Source organism: Oncorhynchus kisutch, linkage group LG13, assembly GCF_002021735.2.
Source record: "Oncorhynchus kisutch isolate 150728-3 linkage group LG13, Okis_V2, whole genome shotgun sequence".
In the NCBI taxonomy this organism is placed as follows: Eukaryota; Metazoa; Chordata; class Actinopteri; order Salmoniformes; family Salmonidae; genus Oncorhynchus; species Oncorhynchus kisutch.
In genome coordinates, this window is record NC_034186.2 from 50,108,385 (window position 1) to 50,114,384 (window position 6,000).

Genomic DNA, 6,000 nt, shown 5'->3' on the forward strand with positions numbered 1-6,000 from the left:
CCCTGACAAGCCCCAGTCAAAACCACTCTCATCACATCCCCCTAGGGAGTGTAAAATGTGAGCTGTAATGTAAATTCTTTGGTGTCACCACTGGAGTTTTACACAGTTATCAATCTTCTCTCTCTATGCAGTATCATCATTGGGATCACTGGCCACACTGTACAAAATGGCCATCATCTCGGGAGGGGGGGGGGCAATTTAAGTGCATTACACAACACTAATCTCTCATGGACAGACGTGCATAACATATATGTATCTTAACAGTTATGCAAGATTTTGTATCTGAGTTTCCGAGATTACACAAAACATACAGTGGTGGGGAATGGGTTTTGGTGTGGGGGTAAAATAATATACGGAGATAGTAATACTATAGTGGTCTAATGGGAAAAGAGGAGGTTTAGTATCTCAGGATTCCATAGAGAAGGAATCATGGTACATTGAGAAAGACAGGGACAGTGCAGACTCAGGTCCAGGCTTTAACCTGGCATGTAGCTAGTGTCCATATGGGAATTCAAGGTGGGTGGTATAACTATCAGCTCTGTGAAGACTTTAAGTTTGGGAATGTGAGAGACATGCTGGTGTTTGACTGTGGCTGCAATCTGTGGTCTAAATACCCATGCTCCCTAACCAAAAACATCCAGAGGATAGGATCATTTATGTTACTCAAAATTTCACTGTGTCATTGCAGAGACTGCAGCATTAGCTGTAAAAAAGTGGAATTGACAGCATTTTAACTACTTTGCATTTATGAAACTAACAGACAATCATAATATCAGCAAGAAATATAAAATTCCCAGTTTATGCTACAAAACCAACTTGATAAGAGGTTTTAAAATAGGTTATATTTGACTCAACATGCCATGACGTACAGTCGTGGCCAAAAGTTTTGAGAATGACACAAATATTAATTTTAACTAAGTCTACTGCCTCAGTTTGTATGATGGCAATTTACAAATACTCCAGAATGTTATGAAGCGTGATCAGATGAATTGCAATTAATTGCAAAGTCCCTCTTTGCCATGCAAATGAATTGAATCCTTCCCCCAAAAAAAAATTCCACTGCATTTCAGCCCTGCCACAAAAGGACCAGCTGACATCATGTTAACACAGGTGTGAGTGTTGACAAGGACAAGGCTGGAGATCACTCTGTCATGCTGATTGAGTTTGAATAACAGACTGGAAGCTTCAAAAGGAGGGTGGTGCTTGGAATCATTGTTCTTCCTCTGTAAACCATGGTTACCTGCAAGAAAACACGTGCCGTCATCATTGCTTTGCACAAAAAGGGCTTCACAGGCAGTATTGCTGCCAGTAAGATTGCACCTAAATCAACCATTTATCGGATCATCAAGAACTTCAAGGAGAGGGGTTTAATTGTTGTGAAGAAGGCTTCAGGGTGCCCAAGAAAGTCCAGCAAGCGCCAGGACCATCTCCTAAATTTGATTCAGCTGCGGGATCGTGACCCCACCAGTACAGAGCTTGCTCAGGAATGGCAGCAGGCAGGTGTGAGTGCATCTGCTCGCACAGTGAGGCGAAGACCTTTGGAGGATGGGCTGGTGTCAAGAATGGCAGCAAAGAAGCCACTTCTCTCCAGAAAAAACATCAGAGACAGACTGATATTCTGCAAACGGTACAGGGATTGGACTGCTGAGGACTGGGGTAAAGTCCTTTTCTCTGATGAATCCCCTTTCCGATTGTTTGGGGCATCTGGAAAAAAAGCTTGTCCGGAGAAGATAAGGTGAGCGCTTACCATCAGTCCTGTGTCATGCCAACAGTAAAGCATCCTGAGACCATTCACGTCTGAGGTTGCTTCTCAGCCAAGGGAGTGGACTCACTCACAATTTTGCCTAAGAACACATCCATGAATAAAGAATGGTACCAACACATCCTCCAAGAATAACTTCTCCCAACCACCCAGGAACAGTTTGGTGATGAACAATGCCTTTTCCAGTATGATGGAGCACCTTGCAGTAAGGCAAAAGTGATAACTAAGTGGCTCGAGGAACAAAACATTGATATTTTGGGTCCATGGCCAGGAAACTCCCCAGACCTTAATCCCATTGAGAACTTGTGGTCAATCCTCAAGAGGTGGGTGGACAAACAAAAACCCACAAATTCTGACACACTCCAAGCATTGATTATTCAAGAATGGGCTGCCATCAAGCCCTGAATGTGGCCCAGAAATGAATTGACAGCATGCCAGGGCGGATTGCAGAGGTCTTGAAAAAGAAGGGTCAACAATGCAAAAATGTACTCTTTCCATCAACTTCATGTAATTGTCAATAAAAGCTTTTGACACTTATGAAATGCTTGTAATTATACTTCAGTATTCCATAGTAACATCTGACAAAAAATATCTAAAGACACTGAGGCAGCAAACTTTGTGAAAATGTATATTTGTGTCATTCTCAAACCTTTGGCCACGACTGTACACTAACGCATTGTTGGCAAAATAGATGGATGCAATTCAATGCATGATTAATGTAATTCACCAATACATTTCTTGGTAGTCCAAAAACTATTGCTTTCAGGTTGTAAATCACAGCTGACCTGGTACATTGTTTGCTGCCTCCATTCGGGATGCACTGTTTCAGTTTCAATGACTCAATATTTTGGACAAAAACTGACAAATGTAAATAAGGCTGGGAATGTCAATACAATCAGACTAGCAAGGGCAATGATCACAAGTCCATCATAACGTGGCTAATAGGCTATCATGTATATCTATGTAGCAAGCTAAAAACATGGAGCCTAACGTTAACTAGAGACCTAGCTAGCTAGCTGCTAAAAGGTTGTCAAATCAAAATCAAATCAAACTGTATTAGTCACATGCGCCGAATACAACCTTACAATGAAATGCTTACTTACAAGCCCCTAACCAACAATGCAGTTTAAAAAATACGAATAAGAAATAAAAGTGAGAAGTAGTTAAAGAGCAGCAGTAAAATCCAGTTAGAATCAGGAATCCCCCAGGGTAGCTGTTTAGGCCCCTTGCAAGGAATAAGTTAGCCCTAAATATTTCTAAAACTTAAGCATTGTATTTGGAACAAAACACTCACTAAACTCTAAACCTCAACTAAATCTTGGAATAAATAATGTGGAAATTGAGCTGTTAAGATGGTGAAACTGCTTGGAGTAAGCCTAGATTGTAAACTGTCATAGTCAAAACATATTGATGTAGAAGTAGCTAAGATGGGGAGAAGTCTGTATATAACAAAGCAATGCTCTACCTTCTTAACAACACTATCAACAAGGCAGGTCCTACAGGCCCTAGTTTTGTCGCACCTTGACTACTGTTCAGTCGTGTGGTAAGGTGCCACAAAAAAGGACTTAGGAAAATTGCAATTGGCTCAGAACAGGGCAGCACGACTGGTTCTTGGATGTACACAGAGAGCTAATATTAATAATATGCATGTCAATCTCTCCTGGCTGAAAGTGGAGGAGAGATTGACTTCATCGCTACTTCGATTTATGAGAGGTATTGACATGTTGAATGCACCGAGCTGTCTGTCTAAACTACTGGCACACAGCTCGGACACCCATGCATACCCCACAAGACATGCCACAAGAGGTCTCTTCACAGTCCCCAAGTCCAGAACAGACTATGTGAGGCACACAGTACTACATAGAGCCATGACTACATGGAACTATATTCCACATCAAGTAACTCATGCCAGCAGTAAAATTTGTTTAAAAAACAGACAAAAACACCTTATGGAACAGCGGGGACTGTGAAGCAAAACAAACATTGGCACAGACACATGCATACACACGATAACATACGCACTATACATACGTGGATATAGTACTGTAGTTACAGTATGTGGTAGTGGTGGAGTTTGGGCCTGAGGGCACACAGTGTGTTGTGAAATCTGTGAATGTATTGTAATTTGTTTTTAATTTTATAAACTGCCTTAATTTTGCTCTACCCCAGGAAGAGTAGCTGCTGCTAAATACAAAATACAAATAGCGAGACAATATACAGGGGGTACCGGTACAGAGTCAATGTGCGGGGGCACCGTTAGTCGAGGTAATTGAGGTAATATGTACATGTAGGTAGAATTATTAAAGTGACTATACATAGATAATAACAGAGAGTAGCAGTGGCGTAAAAAGGGGGGGGGCAGATGCAAATAGTCTGGGTAGCCATTTGATTATATGTTTAGAAGCCTCTTGGACCTAGACTTGGTGCTCCGGTACCGCTTGCAATGCGGTAGCAGAGAGAACAGTCTACGAAGAGAGTGGCTGGAGTCTTTGACCATTGTTAGGGCCTTCCTCTGACACTGCCTGGTATAGAGGTCCTGGATGGCAGGAAGCTTGGCCGCAGCGATGCACTGGGCCGTACGCACTACCCTCTGTAGTGCCTTGGGGTCGGAGGACGAGCAGTTTCCATACCAGGCAGTGATGCAACCAATGCTCTCGATGGTGCAGCTGTAGAACCTTTTGAGGATCTGAGGACCCATGCCAAATCTTTTCAGTCTCCTGAGGGGGAATATGTCTTGTCATGCCCTCTTCACTACTGTCTTGGTATGCTTGGACCATGTTAGTTTGTTGGTGATGTGGACACCAAGGAATTTGAAGCTCTCAACTTGCTCCACTACAGCCCCATCGATGAGAATGGGGCATGCTCGGTTCTCCTTTTCCTATAGTCCACAATCATCTCCTTTGTCTTGATCACGTTGAGAGAGAGGTTGTTGTCCTGGCACCACATGGACAGGTCTCTGACCTCCTTCCTATAGGCTGTCTCGTTGTTGCCGGTGATCAGGCCTACCACTGTTGTGTCATCGGCAAACTTAATGATGGTGTTGGAGTCGTGACTGGCCATGCAGTCATGAATGAACAAGGAGTACAGGAGGGGACTGAGCATGTACCCCGGGGGGCACACATGTTGTGGGTCAGCGTGGCGAATATTTTGCCACCTGGGGGTGGCCCGTCAGGATGTCCATTATCCAGTCATGTAATTGGAGGAGTGTGTGAGTGAGTGACTGACTGACTGACTTTTACCCCTCATGTCATTTTTTGGTGGCTATAAACAGCTAGATGCAGGTGTCATTTGGTTAGCTAGCAAGAACTTAAACAACTGTTATCTGTTAGCTAGCATATCTCTTTCACTTTGGCAAATTCACTCTGGCTATCTAGCTAGCTACTCTGATTTCAAAGCAGAATATCTGAGGAATTTACGAACGCACAACACTCACTGAATATGACTGGTGTCAGTAAACGTAGGCAAAAAAGTTATAGTTAGTCATGAACGCTCTAGATAACAGAGCGTAAACAGTCTAACCAACTCTGCTAGGGTGAGTAAAATTGTCAGAGTGAAGTGTTCTCTCATTTGTGTCTGGAAGTAGCTAGCTAGCAAGCTTGCCAACTTTAACCAGTTAGCTTGGGTGCTTGGTTGGGACAAGCATACATTGGCAGGCAAGCTGCAGAAGGATGAGTAGGCTACAGTACAATTTCCAATCGTTTATCAGTGCAATTTTGATGGACAACTAGCTGAAAAAGTTTGAGAGGGTTTATCTAATGTTCCTTTGTTAGATTTCAGCACATCTTGCTCTGGCTAGCATTAGTTATTGATCTTGTTGTTGTTGGTGTGCATACCTGAGGGAGAGAGAGCCTACCTTTTCATGGTTGTTTGACCAATAGGACTGTAAAGTTCCCAAATGCAAGAGACTCCTGTGGTATTTGTAGAAATCCGTTCAGCTGTATTTTGTGGCTTTTGGCGAATGCATTCTAATAAGCTAAAATCCCGCTGTTGCAACTACCTGTAAACACACAGTCCAGTTCAAAGTGAGTGATGGCAGGCCTGTGTGGCAAATGACTTGTTTGCATAAAGGTCTACTGTAGTTCTGATTGGCTATGGTGCAGTGGTCTGTGTGGACTCTGGTCCTGGACAAGAGAGATGTTTTTATCAGGTTTTATAATTTACTGCAATTTGTCCAAACACATTGCTATAGAATTTTCACAAATGCCTTAGTATACGTAAATCCCAAACATTCTAGGAAT

General features: G+C 42.8%; 1 long non-coding RNA gene across 1 annotated transcript in view; it reads right to left on the bottom strand.

The window, feature by feature from the left end:
• LOC109901517 (uncharacterized) overlaps positions 1-5,796 on the bottom strand; it is a 52,942-nt gene extending 47,146 nt beyond the window's left edge. Inside the window, exon 1 of the long non-coding RNA XR_002256746.2 lies at positions 5,616-5,796. This is a non-coding gene — a long non-coding RNA (uncharacterized LOC109901517). The remainder of the gene's footprint in view (positions 1-5,615) is intronic.
• Between the last annotated feature and the right edge of the window lie 204 nt (positions 5,797-6,000).